The sequence below is a fragment of the Adiantum capillus-veneris genome, chromosome 6, assembly GCF_014529385.1.
Source record: "Adiantum capillus-veneris isolate H3 chromosome 6, ASM1452938v2, whole genome shotgun sequence".
NCBI lineage: Eukaryota > Viridiplantae > Streptophyta > Polypodiopsida > Polypodiales > Pteridaceae > Adiantum > Adiantum capillus-veneris.
Window position 1 is genome coordinate 6928591 of NC_140936.1, and position 25323 is coordinate 6953913.

At 42.1% G+C, this 25323-nt stretch overlaps 1 pseudogene; it reads left to right on the forward strand.

The window, feature by feature from the left end:
- Positions 1-1540: 1540 nt before the first annotated feature.
- On the forward strand, positions 1541-4994 carry LOC147455099 (uncharacterized; annotated as a pseudogene).
- Positions 4995-25323: the final 20329 nt, after the last annotated feature.

Here is a 25323-nt window from a genome sequence, read left to right on the forward strand (position 1 = left end):
GGCATATGCTTTGGTGCCACAAACGTAGTGCAAGAAATTGGATGAGAAGATTGTCAAATGTTTTTTTTTATATATAGTCCCGAAAGAAAAGGTTACAGGTTGTATCATCCTCAAACAAAGCGTACCTTGGTCTCACGGGATGTTGTGTTTGTGGAAGATTTTGTTTAGTCCTTGTTGTCATGTACTAGAGACAGTCATGTACTAAGTTGCATTGTATGTTATGTGGTATACGTATAATACGCTTTAAACAGGCGAATTATATGAAAACTATCTTCATTTGGCTGTATTATACAGTGCCACATCAGAAAAAATACCGTATTGTATAATTTCTTAGAATTTTCATCAAGATAAAATATATCCCTCTATATACCGTGAAAACGGAGTGTTTTCCTCATTCTATTGGTCTCTCTTTCCCCTTTTCTCATCTATAGGTGAGCTTTACAACATCAAAAAAAATATTAAAAAACCATTTTAAACTTAGTTATATAATTTTTTTAGTAAAAATTTAGAGCTTAGGATAAAAAATAAAATTAGTCAAATGTAGTTTTTTTAAGGCTTTGGAGTTTTGAGTTTGATCTTTATCTGCTCTGTGTGAAGTATATCTTACACTGGGAGGTAAATTAAGTGAAGTAGTTAGTGATTACTTGCTTTGTGTAGAGGAAACTCATACTTGAAAGTGATTTAAGATAATTAAAGTTAGTAGTTATTTGCTTTGTGTTGAACTATGTTCACACTTAGGAGTTTCTATAAAAATGAATGTAAATTAAAAATATGCATGTGTATGTACTCTTGCAGAACACATGTGTGCATGTACATGTGCATTAATATATTTTTCTCAATTAACAAGATATTAAATACATTCAATTTTGGGAATGGATAATTAAACTAAGAATATTCATATTTGCATATTCTTGATAAAGATTAAGTTATGAAAGTTTTGCAATGTTGTGAATTTCACTTTCCAAGCATAGAAACTCCAATTTTACATGTTATAAACTTAGCATTGAAAGTGAACATTTTTATGAAAGTTTTGCAATGTTGTGAATTTCACTTTCCAAGCATAGAAACTCCAATTTTACATGTTATAAACTTAACATTGAAAGTGAACATTTTTATGTTAGAAATTTTCACATATAGGAAGTGAACATTACAATGTTAGAATGACATTTCTTAAAATGCACATTCTTAGCTTAGAAAATATTTTCTATGATTGTAAAGTGGAATATCTTATCATGGAACTATTTTAACGTTTCAAATTAAACTTCTAAATCACTCTTTCTTGGTTGTAAAGTTTAAAGAGAAGATTGTAACTTGAGCAAACTATAAAGTGATCTTTTGAATGTGATAAATATTGTCAAGATTTTTTCCATCATGAGAACATGTCTAAAACTCCTGGTGACAGGCCCACAAGCAAGTTGCTTGTTTGCCCGACTGGCCTACAACTTTTACAAGCTGTTGCTGCGAACCAGTCATGATTACAGTAAACTAGACGCTATACCCAGGCTCTTTGTTAAGCGCCCCCATCCTCTTCTGTCTCAGAAGAACCAGATTTCGCACTCTTCCTGGTCATTTGCTTCTTACACATGGCCTGTAGAAACATCCTGGGGAGATATCATGACGAGCTGATTTACAACCGATTGGAATTGGATGAGCTGTTAGTACAGGCTGCAAGCGCTGGGGATGTGGAGAAGGCTAGAAATCTCATTGACCAGGTCCGACAAAGTGATGATCCCGATTCAAAACGGGCTACTTACTATGAGGCCTTGCAGTGCGCAGCACAGAATGGGCATACAGAAGTTGTGAAATTGATACTCATGTCCGTCACAGAGGAGCCTTGCCGAGCGTTCTGGTGTTTTCATGACGACGGCTTCCATTTATGCGAACGTGCCATCATGCAGCGATGGTATTTCTACGGGCCTACAATGAACTCTTCCCCACTCCACCTTGCTGTGAGTGAAGGGCACTTGGACGTAGTCCAGGAATTTGTTAGCTTCTTCCGGAGCTTCACTAGCGAACGGGCAGCCGAGGATACTGCTAATTCAGCGTCCCCACAGTCCCCACAGTTCCTCGACTTCATTAAAAGAGCATCTCTATTCGACAGTAAAGAGTGGTTCCAAAGCCTTATCGAGTGGGTAATGCGGTGGGGACATGCTGACGTCCTTGGAATCATCATGCGTACCCTCCCAAGCATTTTGAGATTGCTTACTAAAGACTTTCCCGGCAGCGCCGCCTTTAATCTTCCTCTCGTCCTGGCTGTCCATAATCATAGCCATCTGGAGCTTCTGAATCGACTACTTAGGCAGGGCCAGGAAAACAGTTACGATTTGCAGCAGACCGTTTTCGAAATCACAGCAGGCACGAAGGATAAGCTCAGATCAGTTCTTCATGTAGCAGCAGCTCAGTGTGATGCCGGCTCCCTAGATGTAATGAGATTCTTTTTGGATACTAAAGGGATGGATGCTGATCTGAATGTGAATACAAGGTCTTTTCTACAGATGTTTACTCCCTTGCATGTTGCTGCCAACTGTGGTAACTTGGAAGTGGTCCGGCTCTTGTTACAGAGCTCATCGCTGGAGGACGTGCTCGCAAGGGATGTCATGGGTCGCACAGCGCTCCACTATGCTGCACGAGAGGGTCACGAAGCTGTCGTTCAAATTTTGCTACATCATTGCAGAATATCAAATGAGATCAATATTGCAAGCATTGCGGACCATGATGGCCTTCTGGCTTTGCACATGGCAGCTCGGTCCGGGTGTGTAGGAGTGGTAGAGAAGCTCATCAACAACTCTCGCATAGCAGGTACTTTATACAACTCCATTAACCAACAATCCAAGCATTCTTTCCAGCTCAAGAGCTGGGTTGAGAGAGTGTACATGCAAATGCCCTACTCTGGCTTCAATAATTTGAATGTATATCATGGTGAGGTCTACAGATTCCCACTTCCAAAGCTGATCGATTCCCTCTTTTTCAAAACAAGAGGTTTCACTCCCTTGCATTTTGCTGCAAGGTATGGCCATGAAAGAGTTGTGAGACAGCTCTTGGAAGAGGAGGGCATTGATCTGCAAGCTAAAGATGAACAAGGGTTATCAGCTTATGATTGGATGAAGCTGGCCGTGGAGTCAGAAAAGGTGTTTTCCAGTTGCCATGAGTTAATTGCTCAGAAGATGCTGGCGGCGCAAGGTGGCCTTATTTCTGATGTGGGAAAGGTCACTAGTGAAAAGGCGGTCGTGCAGGTGTTCACTTCCGAGATAAATGATGAGAAGCTAGCATTGGAAGATCTATGGCGTGCATGGTGGAAGGGGGAACAGCCCGCACTGACAGCAAACATCGTGAGACGGTTGGAGGAGGATTGTGTAGGGAGAGTTACTGCGCATTCGCTACCGTGCGTTGCAGCACGGGGTCACGTAGAGTTGGTGAAGAGCTTGGTAAATGTGCTGAAAGAGTTTGATGTTGAGCCAGTATACGTCGAGAATGAGGGTGATGTAAGTGTCCTTGTGCGCGAGGCTTTGCTAGAAGCTGTTCGTGAGGACAGTGGGGCGACAGTGAAGGAGCTCCAGGCAGTTACTTAAGAACATGTGCAGCAAGGGAGGCTTTAATAGATGCTGCAATTTACTCAAAATTTGTTGCAGCAAAGGTGATAGTGCAGCAGGTACCGGAAGTTGCAGCGAACGACCTAAGAAAGATTTTGGCCTTCGTGTTAAAAGACAAAATCAAAAACCAAATAGTTGAAATGTACTCGTCAAAATTTGTTTCAGAAAAGGTGATACTGCAGCAGGTAGCGGAGTTGGCAGAGGCAATTTTAGAGGGGGGGAGGTGAAGAAGGGACTATATGAAGATAGGCAAGTGTATTTGGATTGTGCAAATGCAATCCTGGTGGGAGCGGCGCTCATCGCAGGGCTAGCGTTTCAGGGGTGGTTGCAGCCGCCGCTGGGGCTATGAGTATGGAGGAGAGGAGTATGTGGATGTGCACAAGGCGGCGATGCGCTGGTTCTGGCGTGCCAATAACGCATCATTCTTCTTTGCGGTGGGAGCCCTCATCGCAGGCGCCAAGGGGGCAGTGCCAGTGGCCAATGTGATGGACTTAGTCGGATCGGTGGAGAAGGCCAGGCGAGCCGTCGCCGTTGCCAGCGCGCTGCTGGGCTTGGCAGTGGCGTGTGTCATTGTGGCTTTCTGCACGGCCCAGCTGGCAGTCTTGCCCCCTTTTGCCTCCGACCTGGAGCTCATGCGCCCTTCCGTCATCTGGGGCGGAATTCTATGCGGCCTCACACTACTTTGGTTCTCGCTTAGCATCTGGTCCCTCCTTTACGGAATTGTGGAGGACGTAAGTTTCAGTTACGAATCTCAAGTGAGAGTTTACATGCCAACGAAGATGGTGGTTGGCATGAAAAGTTTGTCTTTTCCTCCATTCAATGAAAAACACTTTTTTCTCTTTGTCTTCACTTGTGGTTGCCATCTTTGCTCCACCCCTTGGGCATGGATCCGTTTGGGAACTTGTTGGTAACATGTTGCCAACAGTTTAGTGGAAACACTCCATGTGAAACCAAAAAATTGGCAACATATTGCCAACATTTTGAAAATCAAACCCTCATGTGAACTGGCTCTTAAGAAACTCTTTTGTTGGACTACCCCTTACCAATACCAATTTCTACGGGAGAGTTGTGTTGGTTGGTGAATGTAGTTTTATGGATGTCCCCTCGTGGGCTTGCATAAGAAGTGCTTATCTTTGGCATAACTGGAATGAAAGAAATAGAGCTTTACATGGTCTAGCTCATTCAGAGTTAGCTGCTCCCTTACATTTTAGCTTTCAGAGCAGTATGAAGGAGTTGCTCTCAATGGTCAACTCTCTTTCTAGTTTTAAAGCCAAAGATATTCAAAAGCTAATCAGGTGGTAGAAATGGAGATCTGTGTTGTGCTCCTCCCTATATGTATCTTTCTGATATCCTCTCCTTTATGTTGAACTCTCTCAGCAAGGATTACCCCCTATCTTGCCTTAGGGGCAGTTGTACTTCCTCTTTTTCCTTAATTTAAACTACTCTCTTTCTATAAAAAAAACCAACAACATATTAAACCTATTAAGCTTTGGAAAGGTAATGAAGGAAGCCTCAATGTCTTCCTTTGGCACTCCAATCTCACGGAAAAGATTCCTCATAGTGGTTGCAGTACCAAGAAAGGATCCCGTCACTTGCCAAGAAGCAAGGACTACCACCCTCGAAGTTCAAATCCAAGAACTCATCGGAGAGAATGAGAAACTCAAGCAATGCTTACTTAAGCTAGAAGAGGCGAAAGAAGTCCAGAGCCAAGCTCAACTTGCAAAAGCTCAAGAAGTTAATGCCTCCTTCACTAAGACCGTCAAAGTAGTTCTGAAGGAAATCCATGAAGCGACACATAGAATGTCATAAAATCTAATATCTAACCAACCCAAATGATTTTCTCATATTAAACTGATCATTTAATGTGGGAGAATAAACGGGAACAAGGGTTAGAATATAGACATGTGCTTATGGATCTGTCTCAACACGGGGCCAAGGTTAAAGGGATCCAAATGAGAGATGGTATGTTAAAGAGCAGTGCTACCTAATTGAGCTTAAATACCTTAGGGTTAGCTTGATTAAAAACCTCCAAAAGTTAGTGTTAAAAAGTCCTTTCACCTTAGGCAAGTTAGGGCTAATCTTAAGGTGGGAACCCTACCCAAGCATGACGTGCTTGTCGGCTTGTTAACTAAAGTGCTTAAAATGTTTGTGGGAACCTTGCCCAAAGCTTGATGTGATTTTTATGCTTAAAATGACTAAGGTTCTTGAAGCATTTAATTCAAAGATAAACTCTCAAGAGCCATCAACGGTTTCCATGCTTGATTGACTAAGTGCTTGAAGTATTCAATTCAAACCAAATGACTAGAAGCATAAAAGACACACGTTCAAATGATCCTCCACATGTGGCCCTCATGATGTGCTTGAATCCTATTGGATAGATTTTAAAGGGGTCCAATGAGAATTTAGATGCATAAAACTAAATAATTAAGTTCTTTCTCTCAAAGAGGAAAAAGAGGACACATGTCCAAATGAAATAATTAAATAATAGGAGAGAGAGAGAGAGAGAGAGAGAGAGATGTTGACCAAGCATGAGAGGGGGGTATACTCTCCCACACACACACAAACATTCCCACATTGTGTGGAGTACAAAGTGCAAGAGCTCCATCTCCTTCTCCAAGCTTGTTGAGAAGTGGAGAGCCTACACCAATACTCTTGGCTATAGAATGTAAATCCAACCAACAGCCATGCTTCAATACTTAAGCTTGCCATCTTCTTCATCTTCATTATTACTACGTTGTTATGATATGCTAAACAAGAAGAGTGATGATAAGTAAGGAACTATTTCTTTTTCCTATGGATGATTCTTCTTCCTCTTCCCTACCCTCATTCTTCACTAGCTCTCTCCACCTTCAAAGGTGTTTGAGGCCTTGGGACAAAGGCTTGGGATAGTTAATGTTTTTTGCAAAGTTTATGTTATACTTGTGATGCATGAAGCTTTCCATCTTCATTGCATCACCTAGGTCACAAGGAACACAAAGATTGTATAGTATCAAGTCTCTCTTGATGGGAGAATCTATAGTACAAACGCCTTTTGGAGGGGGGACCGGCTCCAAGTAAATCCGGTCCTCAACTATTGTCATGTTCTTTAATACTCTCTCTCTCTTGCAAAAGTATTGTTCATACCAAGTTAATTAAGTACTATGTTGATGTTGCTACCATCAATTAAGTTCACCCTCTATGTTCTCAAAGTAATCTAACAAAAATGCTCACTCTAATTCTCTTAATTCCACTATTCCCAAAGGTCATAGGCCATTTTCATTACATTGATATCAGAGCATTTGGTTTCTCTTTTCTTGCTTAATAAGAGAGGTCCTTAAGTAGCCTATTAATGGTTGATTTTGCTAATTATAATAGGGTAAGTGGGAATGGGATCTATTATCGGTTTTGTTGACCCCACTATGTGGGATATGGTACACACCTCGGGAGCTTTGATCTTAATAATGGGGTCTTTATAGACTTGCCTATAGCTTTACCATTATTGAGCCATAAGAAGTCCGAAAGGAGGTATCCCTTGGCAATTATGCTATGTTAGATCCACCCCACTACTCTCTATAATTAACCAATTCAAGCCGTGCATGTAGATACTTAAGTGCTTATTTTCAAAGGCTACGAGGAGTTGCAACTAAGGTTTTGAATTGCCAAAGAATACACTAAGTAAACACATAAGTATAATTAGCATGGCTGACAATAACCAAGAGAGTAGAAGTAACATTGATAACTTTGATTCTACACATGAAGGTGCTAGTGATGATGCCCCCATGTTTATCAATTATCTTGTTATATTAGGTTGAATCAAGCTATGGGCAACCCTACTTTGCAAGCCGAAGTTCCTCAACAACTTCGTGCTTCTGGGATTTCCCTTTCTCTCCAAGAGGAGAGAGAGAGAGAGAGAGAGAGCTTAGGAGGCCTCTTGATGAGACCCCCAAAAGAAAACTCTCTCCCATACGAGAGGAGGAATCCAAAGAGCAAGAAAGCCATAAATACCTAAGTTCCTCTGAAGATGTGGCTCCACAAAGATGGCGGTCTAGACGATCGCCAACTCTTTCCATGAGGAAACGATCAACACACAGTCCTTCTCCTCGTCGCTCCAAAAGGGAAGAGAGGAAACAAAGGAATAAAAGGTCAAGAAAGAGATCACCCTCTTCTCCTTTTGCTTCACCTTCCTCCTCTCTTGACGAAATCTATGGCTATTCTCCTAGAGAATACAAGAGAGGAGGAAATTGAAAATCGTACCCTGCATGGCGAAGATCACAAAAGCTCAAGAACTTCAAAGAGGGAGAAAACAGTATCTCTTTCTCACCTATGATGGCACCTTTGGTGCCACCGACAAAGTACTGGCCTTCATCCAACAATTTGATGTGACCTTTGGAGACGAGGGCTTCACGGAGTCCTCCAAGCTACACCATGTAGCTATGCACTTCCAGAAATCGGCTCGTCAATGGTGGGCTACTCTTTGTGGCAACGGTGAAGCCCCAAAGACATGGAAAACTCTACGAGTTTCCATCATGAAGCAATTCCTTGCAAGCGATGCAAAGAACAAAGTACTTACCGAATGATCCAATTTGAAGCCTTTCTCACATGAGTCTATTCACAAATATGTGGACAAGGTTTGAGATTTACATCTCAAGGCTACTGTCTTCCAAAAGATAGACTTCACCGAGAAAAAGCAATAATTTTGTGCGAGATTTCCTAAAAAAATGGCCGAGTATGTCAACTCCCAATGGCTTGGTTCTATCACCGAAGTAATCCACCACACCATGGTTGCTTCCCGCATCAATTTCCAACAAGGGGCTAGACGAAATGTCAAACCCATGGAAAACAAAGATAAAAATGATGCAAAGGGAAAAATCAATGCCCAAAATTCTTCCCAAGGCACTTCCTACAACAACAACAATAGGTCCAAGGAGAAGGGAGTTTAGAAAGGTAAAAACAAACTCTTTCATGAAGAGTTTGAATCTTTTCACAAGCATAAGTGTTTTAAGTGTGGGGAGCAAGGACATAGCTATCGTTCTTGCCTCAAGAAAAATGCTTGCAATGAGACTCCTAGGGCTTCCACCATCGAAGCTCCAAAAGAGGATGTTCATTGCAAAGGATCATCTCTCTCCTATGCTTGGGGAAAGGTAAGGGAGCATGATGCCTTCATCTTGTTTGACCCTGGCTCTACTCACAACTTCATATCAACGGAGTTGGCCACCAAGTTGGGCATTCAAGCTTTTGAAATGGGAGATATTGTAACGACTGACACAGCTTTCAAGGGACAGCAAGCCTCCGTTTCTCCCTTCATTGGGAAGTTGAGGCTTCATGTCCAAAGCTATGTCGACAAAGAAGACTTTTTCATCTCTCCTCTCCAACATGAGGATGCTATCCTAGGGGTGCCATGGTTTGATCGCATGGCTGCCAACATGAAGTTCCCTGAAAGTAGAATCTACCTTACCTACAGGGGAAAGAACATGTATATAGATGCTAATCAGTCTGGTTGTACTATACCACTTGTAAATTCACTAGCTTTTGATAAGGCGATGAAAAGATCAATTTTTGTCAAAGAATCCACTATTGACGCTAATGATTCATCAAATGAAAATGATAGGAATCACAAAGAGTTAGACTTGTCTACCTTTCTAAATGGATTCCAAGATGTTCATCAATGATATCCCTATGGACTAAGGGGATGATGACCATCAAATTGAGCTCCTACCAGGAAGCTCACCGCCTAACAAGCCTCCTTATCGAGTTTCCCAAGCTCAACAAGAGGAGATCATGAGGCAAGTACAAGAATTGGTAGACAAAGGGATGGTGAGGCCTATCTCCTCTCCCTTTTGTTCTCCAATCCTTTTAGTGCAAAAGAAAGATGGTACATACATCGTGTGTGTGGATTATCGAGCAGTAAATCATATCACTATCAAAAATAGATTTCTCGTGCCTTGGGTTTGTTTGATAAGCTACAAGGCTCTACCTACTTCAGTAGGATTAACCTTAAAAGTGGCTATCATCAAATAAGGATAGTAAATGAAGATATCCTAAAGACCGCGTTTCATACAACGTTTGGTCTTTATGAATATCTAGTCATGCCTTTTGGTTTGACCAATGCACCTACCACATCCAATCGTTTGATGGAGAAAATATTTAGACCGTAACACAAGTTCACTGGAGTGTTCTTTGATGATATCAGCATCTATTCCAAGTCCTTGGAGGAACACAAGCAACATCTCCAAGTGATTTTTCAAGCGTTGAGGGAGAACAAGCTTTTTCTCAACCAAAAGAAAAGTGAATTTTTCCTTCAAGAGATTCAATACTTAGGTCATATTTATTTCTCAAGATGGTATCCATATGGATCCATCGAAGCTAGAGGTAATAAAAGCATGGCCTAATCCAAGGAATCTACATGAACTAAGAAGATTTATTGGTACGTGTGCATACTCTAGACGCTTCATAGAAAAAAATTCTCAAATAGCAGGACCATTACATGACTTAACAAAGAAGAACGTTAAGTATTCATGGACTGCTAAGGAGCAAAATGCTTTTGACAAGCTCAACGAGAATCTTACCTCTCAACTAGTCCTCATGCTTCCGGATCTCTCAAAGCCATTTGAGGTCCAATGTGATGCTTGTAGTGATTTCCTTGGAGCAATCTTGCTTCAAGAAGGGCATGCCATAGTATATGAGAGCTGGAGGAAAATGAATGAAAGTCTCTAGTACTTCATGACGCAAACCAAGCTTTCCGACAAATAAATGAGGTGGAAAAATTTTCTTTCACAATTTTATTTTCATATTGCTCACATTGCTGGTAAGCACAATCAAGTGGCCAATGCACTTTCACAACGACCAAAAGTGTCTATAGCAACTCACAATCATCTATCTTCTATGATAGATGAGTATGCTACTGACCCTGACTTTAAAGATGTAATGGCAGCCCTTGCTTTGAGGAAGAAAGAGGAACCATTCACCTTGCAGGATGGTTATCTTCTACATGGCAATAGGCTATGTGTTACCTATTCCCTTCATGAGAAATTCATGTATAAATCCCATGCTCCTTCCTATGCAGGGCATAGATGCATTCAACCTATTCTTTGAGGAGTAGAGACATACTTCTATTGGCCTACCATGAAAGTGGACATACAAGAGTATGTTTCAAAATGTGTGATATGCCAAAAGACTAAGTATGATAGAGGGAAGAAACCTGGATTACTCCAGCCATTACCAATCCCTAATTCATCATGGGAGAGTATATCCATGGATTTCATCTTTTGATTACCCAAGTCTATCCACGGAAAAAAGGAAATATGGACAATAGTCGACATGTTTAGCAAGCAAGCACACTTTATTCCCATCAAAAAGACTATTAAAGCACACCAAATAGAAACCATCTTCATATTTTAGATTTTCAAACACCATGGATTACCGACATCCATCATGTCAGATAGAGATCCTAGAATGACCAGTAATTTCTGGAAAGGTATCTTTGAAAATCTAGGTACAAGATTGAATTTTTCCTCGGCCTATCACCCATAAATGGATGACCAAAGTGAGATAGCCAATCTTACAATACTCGATCTATTAAAGTCTTATGTTACAAAAGTAGATCAACACTCACAATGGGAGAAGTATTTACCCCTTGTAGAGTATGCGTACAATAATACTGTCCATACTACTATAGGAAAAGCACCTTTTGAAATCATAGAGGGAAGACCTAAAAGTCCCTTTCTAGTTAAAGTACATGGGAAGATCTTCTCTACTGATGAGTATAGCCGTGACCTACAAGAATTGTTTCAAAAGGTTAAGGAGGCTATATCCATCTCTCAACAAAGGCAAAAAGCTGTTGACAAGCACAGAAGGGCCTTAACTTTCAAAGAAAATGATTGGGTCTTACTTAAGTTTCCCAACTCTCGATTGAGGCAAACAACGGGCAAAAATCCTACAAACCATCAAAATTATTATGCTAAATTAGCAAAAAGATACTATGGTCCTTTTCAAATCTTAAAGTCAATCAATGACATGGCTTATCAACTCAAGTTGCCCAACCATTGGCTCATACACAATGCTTTTCATGTGAGCCTACTTAATCCCTACAAAGGAGAACCACCAAGAGAGCCCATTATTGAAGACCCTCCAAAAATTGAAGACTAAGAAGAGGTGCTACAACCCGAAACTATCCTTCGGCATGAAGACAAGGTACTACGTTGTCAGGAGTTTTTTGGAGCAAGGGATTGCGCATATGTACATACACATGCATGGTGCATCGAATAAAGGATTGCCCAATTTCCATAGCCAGGTGGTTACGCGGGGCCCACATGTGTACAGGTAGGACAAGGTGTACATAGTGCATCGATTTTCACTATTACCAGTACCATTGTGTTTTTTCTACAATAAGGAGGAGTTGGTAGCGCGTAAAACTTCTCGAGGAAGCTATCCGCGGGCCGACGACATGAGGTCAGCAGGTGCGTCAGATGGCATCTAGTGGCGTCAGGAGGGCGAACGAGGTCAATATTTGCACGCGGATGAGGACGGACACAACGTGGGTGTTTTCTTGTGAGAGTTATGCAGAAAGGTCATCATTAGGACCACTTTTTGGGGCCACTTCACGTGGTGGCGAGATGCATTATTGGAAAAAAGCTGAGTGCCAGGTGTGCGGATGATGCAAAAAGGTGACAACTATGCACTGCGAGGTCAGTTTTTGGCCTGTTCGGGGTCCGTTTGAGGTCATCTAAAAGGCCAAGGGTGCCCAAGTAATAAAGCTAAGTGTGGGAACTGAAAAAACAGAGAGAAGACCAGAAAAAAACGTGGAGAAGAGAGGAGGAACAGCCGCAGGTGTGTTTTTGCTCATTTTGGAGCCTGTTTTGGCCGTAAACTGCTCATCCAAGGTCGGATTTGAGCACTTTGACATTGTAGACTGGGGTTTTGGGCCGTTCCGGACGCGATGGCACTGTCCATTTTGCCAAATTCCTCACCCTTTTTTTGCTGTTTTTGCTGTGTAAGTTTCTCCTATGAATGAAGCTTCTTCTCCAATTTGTGATTGTATCTGGCATATTTTACCCATATTGTGTGAGCTGTTTGCCCCATTGGTGTTGGCCCAAGCTCAATTGTATCTAAACATCAGAAATTCTCCTCTTTTGAGCTGAGTTTTTTGGGTGTGTGTGTGTGTGTCTGTGTGGAGTGGGCAAGTGGATAGTCTCTCTCCTCTCACTCCAGAGGTGTGTTCCCTGTCTCGGCCAGGTGTGTTGTGTAAGCTGAGTGGTGCCCCATAGTGTGTGTGTGTGTGTGTATCTTCCCAAGAGTGTGTGTCGGGTCGTTATAGAGGCGTTGTGTGTGTTTTCATCCCGCTCACATTCTTTTGGTGCCCCCACGGAGGATCTTCTTCGAGTACCTTCTGCTTCGAGCTTCGAGCTTCGGGATTACAGGTTGCAGGTTGCAGGTTGCAGATTGCAGGTTACAGGTTACAGGTTACAGGTTACAGGTACAGGTACAGGTGATTCACACAGGTACAGGTAGCTGGAGTACAGTGATATACTAGCAGTGATGTCACTTGCAGTTGTTGTGGGTATGCATCACTTGGCGCATGTTTGAGTGCATTGTCTGCTGGATTGTACGTTACTTGTGGAAACTGCCATTGTACGCATTTGTGGAGCCATACTTGGTTGTATTTGGCAGTCCCAGCCATTTCTGAGACTTGGTCTGGAAGATAGTCATTTCTGAGACTTGACTATACGCGATTTGCATTAGCCTTCGTGTGAGGGTCGATAGCGTGAGGTTTTTATTGAGCTGGGGGATTCTCAAATGTGGAGATCCTTTCGGTGATACAGGTAGCTGGAGCACCCTTTTTGTGACCTCGCCATAGGCTATGTACTAGTGAGTCCTCCTTGATGCTCGGGTTCTATTGTTGACAGTTTATGCATACAAGGACAGTCTATATTTTGGGTTCCTACTGCTCTACTTCTGGGGAAACTCTGTCGAAATTTTCCCAAGTTATGATGGCTGGTTTTTTGGTATTTTGAGCCATTTATGCTGTTATGCTGCTGAAATTTGGGCAAAAATCAGAGGATAAGTCAGGTGTGCCTTCTTGGGAGCTTCATGGTTGGCTTTAATGGATGATCAAAATGGCCCTCATTTCACTCCTTTTCATTTAACTCAAAGGATTCAGATTAATGTTCATGTGTCCAGGAAGATCTTTTTCCAGCAGCGCATAGTCTTTATGTTTGGGCCAAGAAGGTTACGAGAGATCTTGGAATGTCCTTTGCCTGTTGTCATTCCGATGATTAACTATGAGAACTCTTTTGATGTGCATGTGTTTGTCCTTATCTAAAGCTGAGCTCCATTGAAGTTTCTGGGGATTGGGTAGTGAAAAGTTTTGGGTTCTTGCACGTGTGTTCAAAGGGGTTCTGATAGCATCATAATTTGGGTAGCCATGGCTTTCTCTTATCCGGAGTTTCATGGAAGAAGTGATGAAGATGTGGAAGAATTTTTGGAAAAGATGGAGGTTGCCTGCATTAGCAACCAGACTCATGATCCTACACAAATGTTACGCCTTCTCCAAATATATTTGAAGAGTGATGCACGAGTTTGGTCTAAAGCATTTGAAGAGGAGTTGCGTGTGGCTGATCCACGTGTAAGGTTGAGTTGGGACAATCTACGACATGGGTTGGAAGTGGAGTTTGTGAAGATAGAAGATCCTGACAAAGTGTGGCAAGAAGTACAGGCTTTGGTGCAAAAGGAAGGTGAGCCAATAGATGCGTACATACGTAAGTTTTCATTGGCATGGGAGCGAATGTGCAAGGCTTTAGCACCACAGGTACCCCCGCCTGACATGATGAAGAAGGACAGGTTCTTAGCTGGTCTTTGGGAGAATATACGTTGGAGAGTGGAGCTAAAGAATCCTAGGACATATGAAGATGCACTAGAGGTATCAAGGAACAAAGAGTGGAAGTTGAGAAAAATGAGCCAGTTAGGGGTGGAGTCTTTGCCCATGAGGTCTGAATTTCAGCCTATAGAGTCTTTACAAGGTCGCATGTCAGGGGTTCATCACGAACCAGTGGTTCCTATTACTACTCAGGTTATGCCAGCAGTGGTCACTACATCAGTGCAAGATGATGGGCTATGGCAAGACATGAGGCAAGTGGTAGATTTGATGAAGAATCTCAGCCTAAACATGCTAGGTCAAGTGGGAAATAATCGAGGTCGAGGGAGGTTTGCAAATCAGCCAAGAGGTGAAGAAAGGCCTAGGAATGGTGTTGGACAAAGCAATGGTAGGTTTTGGAGGCAGACGCCCACATGTTATAATTGTGGAGAGTTGGGTCACATCAGCCCGCAATGTGATAAGCCACCAAGGATGGGGGGAGACATGTATCCATTGCCAAGACAGGTGCTAACTAGGTCAAATGATTATGGCATCGAAATTAAGGGAGACGAAGGAACCAGTGGACTGACCCAGGAGGAAAAGGGAAAGACAAAAGTGCTAAGTGTAGTCACCTTGGAGAAGGCATCAAAGCTATAGGATACATTAGTGATGCCTATTGGGAAGAGGACCATAGAGGATAAGGAAGGAAGAAGTACCCCAGGTCCTAGTAAGAAGAAAGGAAGGAGCCATGAAGGCGAGGATGTCAAGGCCAAGAGGAAAAGGAGAGCTCGTCGAAAGTTTCATGTTTCAGATTTTCCACTCGGGGATGGGCAATTAAGCTATGACTTGAAGGAGGATCTGACGAGCAGGAAGGCAGATGTTACTTTTGGGCAGCTTATAGAGATGGTGCCTAAGCTAAAGCGACAGTGGAAGAGGATGGTTAACCCAATGGAGAAAGAGCCACAGAGAGGTTCAGTGAAGGTGTTGGCAATGGACGAGCTACCAGACATTTGTCCAATAGTAGATGTGTGGCATAAAAGGAAAAATTTGGGACAAGGTTATGTGGATGGCGGAGCCCAAATATGCGTCATAACACACTCATGCGTTGAGAAGATGGGTCTCATAGTGGCTGGGGTGTCAGGTTTTCGGATCAGATTGGCAAACCATCAAAAAGTAAAATGCTTGGGTGTTGTAAAGAGCTTAGAAGTGGAGGCATATGATGCAAAGGCAGTGGTTGATTTTCATGTGATGCCAGCAGGGTTGGGAGCGTATCCTATTATACTGGGAAGACCATGGTTACGTGCAGTGGGAGCTGTTCAAGATTGGCGACATGGTACGATTAGCCTCTATGGAAAGACAGGTACCAAGAAGCTTTATAATATGGACACAAGGAAACGATTAGAGGAGATTTATGAAGATGAGGATGAGTCTAGTGATGAAGACTCTTCCACGGTGACAGATGAGGATAGTGATAGCACTACCAGCAGTGATGAGGATGCTGATGTTGCATTTCTTTTGATGGATAAAGAAATCCAGGAGTGTGGTTTAGTCGCATTTGCGAATGAAGTTGAAGATGAAAGTGAAGGGCCTTATGAAGTGATTGAAGGGCTGATGCAAACCAAGGTTGAGTTGTCAAAGAAGCAAGAATTGATGACACAAATGATCAGTGGAGACCTCTCAGCTATGGAGAAGGATATATATTTGCACATGCTTGCTAGTTTTCCTGATTTGTTCATTACTTCATATGAAGAGATCAGAGGGTTCAAGGGCAAAGAGATGCATATAGAGTTGAAAGAAGGTGCTAAGCCAGTGCGGCAAAGGCTAAGAAGGATGGGTCAAGAGCAAATGGAAGCCTTGCGGGTAGAGGTGGACAAGTTATTGAAGGCAGGGTTCATAGTTCCAGTGGAGACCACAGAATGGGTGAGTCCAGTTGTAGTCAGTCCAAAGAAGGATGGGAAGTGGAGAATTTGTGTGGATTTTAAACCCTTAAACGTAGCCACTAAGAAGAACTCATATCCTCTTCCATTCATCGATCAGATCTTGGATTCAGTGGCAGGTTATGAGAGGTACAATGTGTGTGATGGTTTTTCAGGCTATTTTCAATTGAAGATTTCTCTTAAAGACCGCACAAAGACCACTTTTATTACGCCATGGGGCTGCTATTGCTACACAGTATTGCCATTTGGGTTGTCAAATGGACCTTCCTTCTATCAAGAGAGAGCGAATTGGGTGTTGGAACCATTCATTGGTAATTGTGTTAAAGCTTTTATGGATGACTTCTGTGTTTATAGCAGTAGGGCTGAACACCATGAGAAGCTGCAGATGGTATTGGCTCGATATGATGAATGTGGAGGACAACTAAATCCAAAGAAATGTCATCTAGCATAGCCAAGGGTGAAGTTATTGGGCCACATGGTGTCAGAAAATGGCATTGAGGCTGATCCAGACAAGGTTAAGTCTATTATTCTTCTTCCATCACCTACGAGTACAAAGCAATTGGCAACCTTTATACACAAAGTGAAGTACATGGCACGGTTTATTCCATTGTCTTCTCAGCTTCTTTATCCATTACAGCAAGTGGCAAAGCATGATCCGTTGCAATGGGATGACAAGTGTGAAGAAGTGTTTCAAGAGGTGAAAGAGGTGTTAGGGGGGTTGTCAGCCATGCAGGCTCCTGATTGGGAGAAAGTTTTTTATGTAAATCCATCAGTAGGGGATGATGCCATTGGAGCCATGCTATTGCAAAAGGGGAAGGGCAGCCATTATATGAGGCCAGTGTATTGTGCAAGCCGAGTGAAGTTGGTAGCGGAGAGAAAGTTATCGGAAGTAGAGCTAGTGATGGCCAGTGTAATATTTTCTTGTCGACGATTTCATCATTACTTGCTACCACGGCCTTTTGTTTTCTTGACGAGTTATACCTTTTCGCCACAGTTAATTAATGGTATTAACATGTCAAATGTGGTGAAGAAATGGGTAATTGAGCTGCAAGAGTTTGAGTTCTCTTTTCTAGTGGAAGATAGTACAAGGGCTACCCTAGCTGATTTGTTGACCTACAAGGAGAATCCCCTTATTGTTAAGGAAGAGGTGGTGAGAAAGGTAGTTGAAGAAGTGCCACAGATCAGCAATGCACATGTGTTGTTCTTTGATGGTTCATACAGAAAGAGCCACGATGCAGCTTCAGGGGGTATAGCACTTTATGATCCAAAGGGGAAGCTGGTATGCAAGAGAGGGTTCAAATTGGATGCGCATAGTAACAATGAGGCTGAATATGCTACATTGGAAGCCGGATTACACATTTGTTTGAAGCATGGGGTTCGAAGGTTGAGCATAAAAGGTGATGCCTTGTTAGTGGTGAAGCAAGTGCTGGGTGTGTGGAAGAGCAAGAACACCTCATTGAAGGAAATGTGCTTTAGAATTAAAGGCCTGTTAAAAAAGTTTGAAGCATGGAGCATCAGACACATTGAACGTGCTCTAAATGGAGAGGCACATGAAGCAGCTCAAGGCATGATTGGGGAGCTATTCGTGTTGAGGACCAATTTACCTCTTTATCATGGCCGGGAAAGTTTGGCTCAAAAAGAGGAGTTTTCGCTAACAGGAATCATTCCAAAGGAGATTCAGAAGTCTAAGAAGTATGGCTTTGTGCGTAGAGCATACATGTACAAATTGATTGGTGATGTCTTATACATGAAAGGGGCTGATCTCGTGTTGAGACGTGTACCTTGGCGGGAGGATCTTTACAGAGTGTTGGAAGAGAATCATGAAGGCGCATGTGGTGGCCATTTTGCTCTAAAGATCACCTTGCATAAGATTTTGCAAGAGGGTATGTATGGCCTAGTTTGCACAAGGATGTTCACCATTGGTGTAGGTCTTGCAATAGGTGTCAAGCATTTGGGAAGAGAGTGTTGAAGCCAGAGCTACGAAAAACCATTATGGCGTTTGATGTGTTTGAAAAGTGGGGGATTGATGCAATAGGCCCGTTACCTATCACAAGCAGGGGCAAAAGCTATATTTTGACGGCAGTGGACTATCTTTCTAGATGGGCAGAGGCTATAGCCGTAAAACAGATCACTGCAAAGGATGTGGCAAAATTTGTGTATGATGAAATATGTTGCAAGTTTGGGGTGCCATTAGAGCTACTTTCAGATAAGGGGCCACGATTTAGAGCTAAACTGCTAGACTTCTTATGCACAAAGATGAAGATTAGGCACCAGCATACCACTCCTTATTACCCACAGTGTAATGGTTTAAATGAAAGATTCAATGGTGAGTTGGTACAGATTCTTTCGAAAGTGACAGAGCACCAAGGAAAGAATTGGGATTTGGAATTTCCTAGTGCATTATGGGCTTACCCTACTTCGGTGAAGATAGGTACAGGGTTTACTCCATTTCATTTGGTGTATGGAAAGGAAGCACTATTGCCTGTGGAGGTAGAGTTGCCTGCGGTCAAGATGTTAGAGAAGTTGCTTGGGCCGCCTAGTGATGCATTCAAAGAGAGGATCTTGCAGTTACAAGAGGTCCAGTTGGATAGGATGAGTGCATTGGAGCATTATGGGCAGATGCAGGATAAGGCTTTGACAAAGATAAATGAAAAGGTCAAAAGTAAGGGTATGAAGAAAAATGACTTGGTTTTGCGCTACAACAGTAAGCTGGATAACACCTTCCAAAAGAAGTTTCAAATTAAGTGGGAAGGCCCTTTCAAGGTAGTGGAGTGTTTCCCGAATGGTACATATCAGTTGGATAACCTGGATGGGTTTCTACATAAGTCAAGGATAAATGGATTGCGTCTTAAATTGTATCATGCCAGGTTGATGATGGTTGAGCAAGATGAGTTGTATGTGGATCAAGGAGTGTTGGTGAGGGATGAGGAGACCTGTGATGCGGCGAGTCTCATATCTCTCTTTGCTGCTGCTGATCATGAATGATCTAGCAGGCTAGGGGATGGGCAAATTATGTCAGGAGTTTCCTGGAGCAAGGGATTGCACATATGTACATACACATGCATGGTGCATCGAATAAAGGATTGCCCAATTTCCATAGCCAGGTGGTTACGCGGGGCCCACATGTGTACAGGTAGGACAAGGTGTACATAGTGCATCGATTTTCACTATTACCAGTACCATTGTGTTTTTTCTACAATAAGGAGGAGTTGGTAGCGCGTAAAACTTCTCGAGGAAGCTATCCGCGGGCCGACGACATGAGGTCAGCAGGTGCGTCAGATGGCATCTAGTGGCGTCAGGAGGGCGAACGAGGTCAATATTTGCACGCGGATGAGGACGGACACAACGTGGGTGTTTTCTTGTGAGAGTTATGCAGAAAGGTCATCATTAGGACCACTTTTTGGGGCCACTTCACGTGGTGGCGAGATGCATTATTGGAAAAAAGCTGAGTGCCAGGTGTGCGGATGATGCAAAAAGGTGACAACTATGCACTGCGAGGTCAGTTTTTGGCCTGTTCGGGGTCCGTTTGAGGTCATCTAAAAGGCCAAGGGTGCCCAAGTAATAAAGCTAAGTGTGGGAACTGAAAAAACAGAGAGAAGACCAGAAAAAAACGTGGAGAAGAGAGGAGGAACAGCCGCAGGTGTGTTTTTGCTCATTTTGGAGCCTGTTTTGGCCGTAAACTGCTCATCCAAGGTCGGATTTGAGCACTTTGACATTGTAGACTGGGGTTTTGGGCCGTTCCGGACGCGATGGCACTGTCCATTTTGCCAAATTCCTCACCCTTTTTTTGCTGTTTTTGCTGTGTAAGTTTCTCCTATGAATGAAGCTTCTTCTCCAATTTGTGATTGTATCTGGCATATTTTACCCATATTGTGTGAGCTGTTTGCCCCATTGGTGTTGGCCCAAGCTCAATTGTATCTAAACATCAGAAATTCTCCTCTTTTGAGCTGAGTTTTTTGGGTGTGTGTGTGTGTGTCTGTGTGGAGTGGGCAAGTGGATAGTCTCTCTCCTCTCACTCCAGAGGTGTGTTCCCTGTCTCGGCCAGGTGTGTTGTGTAAGCTGAGTGGTGCCCCATAGTGTGTGTGTGTGTGTGTATCTTCCCAAGAGTGTGTGTCGGGTCGTTATAGAGGCGCTGTGTGTGTTTTCATCCCTCTCACAACGTCATGGTAAGATTATCCAATGGTATCTTATTAAGTTCAAAAACTATCCTTTTGAAGATGCTAGATGGATGCAAGGAATACAGCTTAAGGATAGTATAAACCTTGTCAATGCTTACAATATTGCACTAGAGTAAGAAAAATGTAAATGCTTTCTAATGAACAATGTTTTTGTCTTATAAGACTAATCCTTTTTTGTGCATAAATTTAAATCGTATGCATGCTTAGAATCATGTTTGTGATGACGAGAAGTCTCTCAAACACCAAGTAGAATTTGTCACTCTACTTTGAGAGAATGAAATGGACTAAAGACAAGACATGCTTGTGGTAGCTAAGTCTCCCAAGCCCCAAATGGATTAGTCATCCATCTTGGAATGATGTTTAGGGTAAAAAGGGATCCTCTACCTGCTAAGAAACATCGACTAATTACTAAGGCTTTATATCTTCTACCTCATAGTGGAGGACGACTATTATTTCAAGAGAGAGGTAATGTCATAAAATCTATCTAACCAATCCAAATTATTTTCTCATATTAAACTGATCATTTAATGTGGGAGAATAAACGAGAACAAGTGTTAGAATATAGACATGTGCTTATGGATTTGTCTCAACACGGGGCCAAGGTTAAAGGGATCCAAATGAGAGATGGTATGTTTAAGAGCAATGCTGCCTAATGGAGCTTAAAGACCTTAGGGTTAGCTTCATTAAAGACCTCCAAACGTTAGTGTTGAAAATTCCTTTGACCTTAGGCAAGCTAGGGCTGCCCTTGAGGTGGAAACCCTACCCAAGCATGAGCTGCCTGTTGGCTTGCTAACTAAAGTGCTTAAAATGTTTGTGGGAACCTTGCCCAAAGCTTGAGGTGATTTTTTATGCTTAAAATGACTAAGCTTCTTGAAGTATTCAATTTAAAGATAAACTCTCAAGAGGCATCAATGGTTTCCATGCTTGATTGACTAAGTGCTTGAAGTATTCAATTCAAACCAAATGACTTAAGAAGCATAAAAGACACATGTTCAGATGATCCTCCACATGTGGCCCTCATGATGTGCTTGGATCCTATTGGATGGGTTTTAAGGGGTCCAGTGAGAATTTAAATTCATAAAAATAAATAATTAAGTTCTTTCTCTCAAAGAGAAAAAAGAGGACACATGTCTAAATGACATAATTAAATAAAACAAGAGAGAGAGAGAGAGAGAGGTGTGAACCAAGCATGAGACGGAGGTATACTCTCCCCCACACACACATACATTCTCTCATTGTGTAGAGTACAAAGTGCAAGAGCTCCATCTCCTTCTCCAAGCTTGTTGAGAAGTGGAGAGGCTACACCAACACTCTTGGCTATGGAATGCAAATCCAACCAAGAGCCATGCTTCAATGCTTAAGCTTTCCATCTTCTTCATCTTTGTTACTATGCTATTATGCTATGCTAAGCAAGAAGAGTGATGATAGGTGAGAAACTATTTCTTTCTCCTATGGATAATTCTTCTTCTCTCTCCACCTTCGAAGGTGTTTGAGACCTTGGGACTAAGGCTTAGGATAGTTAATGCTTTTTGCAAAGTTTATGTTACGCTTGTGATGCATGAAGCTTTCCATATTCATTGCATCACCTAGGTCACAAGGAACACAAAGATTGTATTGTATCAAGTCTCTCTTGAGGGGAGAATCTATAATACAAACGCCTTTTAGAGGGGGGACCAGCTCCATGTAAATCCAGTCCTCAACTATTGTCATGTCCCCTTATACTCTCTCTCTTGCAAAAGTATTGTTCATGCCAAGTTAATTAAGTGCTATGTTTATGTTGCTACCATCAATTAAGTTCACCCTCTATGTTCTCAAGGTAATCTCACAAAAATGCTCACTCTAATTCTCTTAATTTCTCTATCCTCAAAGTTCATAAGCCATTTCCATTACGTAGTAGAAAGATTGACGCCAAGATACAGGCAGCTTTACAAAAAGGTGGACCACAAGAATACCTTGGCCTGAAGATCAAGATTGGAGGACTTCACTCACCACGATGCACCAGGGAGGACACTCTCGAAGAAGCAATTGACAAACTCAATGGCATTCTTCAACGTGTCAACATCAAGCTCGACACCGTTTCTTGGATCAATGACACACATAGACATGCGCCACTCAAACATTGTATCCTCACCTTTAAGGACAAAGAAGAACTAATGAAACTACTACGACACTCTCGCCTTCTCAAGGGAAAAATGCTATGGATCACAAAAGAATTGACCACAAATCAACTCAAGGTTAAATCAAACGAGCTCAAGAAGGTACACAAAGCCTTCAAACAAGGTAAATGGGCACTCCACCAAGGTGGTAAAGCCATCATTCAAAAGTTTTAAATTCCCAAATCGGTTCTCCCCATAGCTGACCCTTCCTAGGTTTTGTTTAGTTTTCTCATTTTCCTTTTCTTTTCACCCTCCCAATGGACCCTCAGTCCTTAACTGATATGTATCGACCATCTTCCACCTAGATGGAACCGTTGTAATGCATTAGAAGATTTCGGAGGTCATTTGGAGGGCCTTCTAGGAAATTCTATTTCTCTCTCTAAAACACCTTCTTAAAATGGCTTTGCACTTATGAGTATGTCCAAAAGGACGACTAGCTACTGTGAAAAGTAAACTTAACTTTTTGGCATTTTTAAAAAACGATCACCTTTTCATTAAATGCGATTGTCTTTTTCACGAGGTCGGCGCCGCTCATTCAATATGGCTTTTGCCATCATTGAAATTTTAGAAAATCACAAAACTATCAACTAGTGTCAGAATTTGATGATTTTGACACCGCCAATGTGCTTGAAATGCTCAAAAACCTAAAAATCGATTGTCTGCTAGCCCTGTTCTGATACTCGGAGAGGAGAAAATTTCCAAAAACCCCTTGTTTTAGCTGAACGATGTGCGAGGGACACTTTAACTTCTTATGGAATGGCCTCTGCACGCCGTCGACTAAAGCCTCCTTTTAGGGGTTTATGTATATATAAAGAATGTCCTTTGCACACCGTTCGACTAAAACCTCCTTTTAAGGGTTTATGTATATATAACGATCTTCTCATTATATATACAAGAAGTTAAAGTGTCCCTTGCACGCCATTCGGCTAAAACCCCTTTTAAGGGATTTTTTGATATTTTCTCCCTCTACGAGTGTCAGAACAGGGCAAGTAGACAGTCAATTTTTAAGTTTTTGGGTATTCCGAACCCATTAACGGTGTCAAAATCATCAATTTTTAATTAGTTGATAGTTTTGTGATTTTTTTAAAATTTCAATGATGTCGAAATCCGTATTATATTCAGAGTTATGGAAGGCGTTTCTGTAGCAGCATTTCCGAAGTGAACAGGTTCAACAAAATTGATTCTCATCTCCTATTTTACATACAATGTCTTCCGGCACTCGCAAGGGTTCTTCTTCTTCAACAAGGTCCACAAACATTGTGGAAAATGATCCAAAATCTCCTAAGTGTGGAGATAGAAACACACTCACCCAACCAACGACATCGGAAACCATGATCATGGCGTACTTGGTATCATTGCAAGAGACCGTAAACAAACAAGGCGAAGACTTACGAGCACTTGCAATGGAGAATGGCACACTAAGGGTACTTGTGGTTGAGAATGAGAATCTCAAGAGGACACTTGAGATGCAAACAACACGTTTGATGCAACTTGAAGAGGAAGTCAAGGAATGTAACGCTCTCTTGTGGACTTGAATGCTTTGAAGGAGCGGATGAGCAAAGTAGAGCATGACCATGTATTGAAAGAGGAGAAATTTGACACTATGAGCCGGGATGTATGCGACATGAAAAATGTATGCACAAACAAGTCTTGGGCTGATGTATGTGGTAGCAATGTGGTTTCTAATTCCTCACTCATGCAAGCTATGGTTCAAACAAAGAATGTTGAGAATGTGGATGTGGAAGAGTTGAAGGAACGGGAGCGACGTTCCAAGAACATTGTTATTCGTGGAATTCACGAAGAGAAATTAGAGACACCTCCTTCTCTTGCCATTGTTATTGAAGATTTCTTCAAAACCCACTTTGGCATGTCCGGAGTTATGGTCTATGGAGCACATAGAGTGGGGAAGCAAGGAGCTCCTCGCTCGGGAGAACGGCCAATTGTATGCACCATGCCGGATGAGACCAAGTGAAAGATTATCCTTGATAATAGTTGGATCTATTTTAGGGATACAAAATGTTTTGTATGTGAAGATCGCACTATTAAGCAACAAAATATGCGTCGCAAGGCATATGAGGAAAAGAATAATAAAAACAAGGAGATCTCTCGTGAAGAAAATGTGCCAAAGGAGGAGGCAAGTCTCTCAAGCAAATAGGGATGCGTGACCTATGAGACCGAGTTACAATTGAAAATATGCTTTTGGAATTGTAATGGATACCCATGGAATGCGGGGGTTGGCATTGATGAACTAACAAGAAAAGCCGATGTTGTACTTCTTGTTGAAACTTGGGAGCATGATACACAAAGGATTAACGGCTTGGAGGATTACAATGTACATTCATTGATGTGGTCAAAGAATCTCAAGCAACGAAGAGGACAAGGAGGGTTAGCATGTATGGTTAAGAAAGGATTGGAAGATTTTGTATCAATTGTGAAAGATGACAAGTACAAACGTTATGTATGGCTGAAAATTATGACACCAAAAAGAGCACCCATTTTTGTAGCCGGTTGCTACATTCCTCATCATGATTCTCCCTTTTATGCTTGCATGGATAGAGATCAACCATTTTCTGATTTGGAAGAGGACATTGCTTATTTCAAAGGTGAAGGTGATGTTATTGTATTTGGGGATAT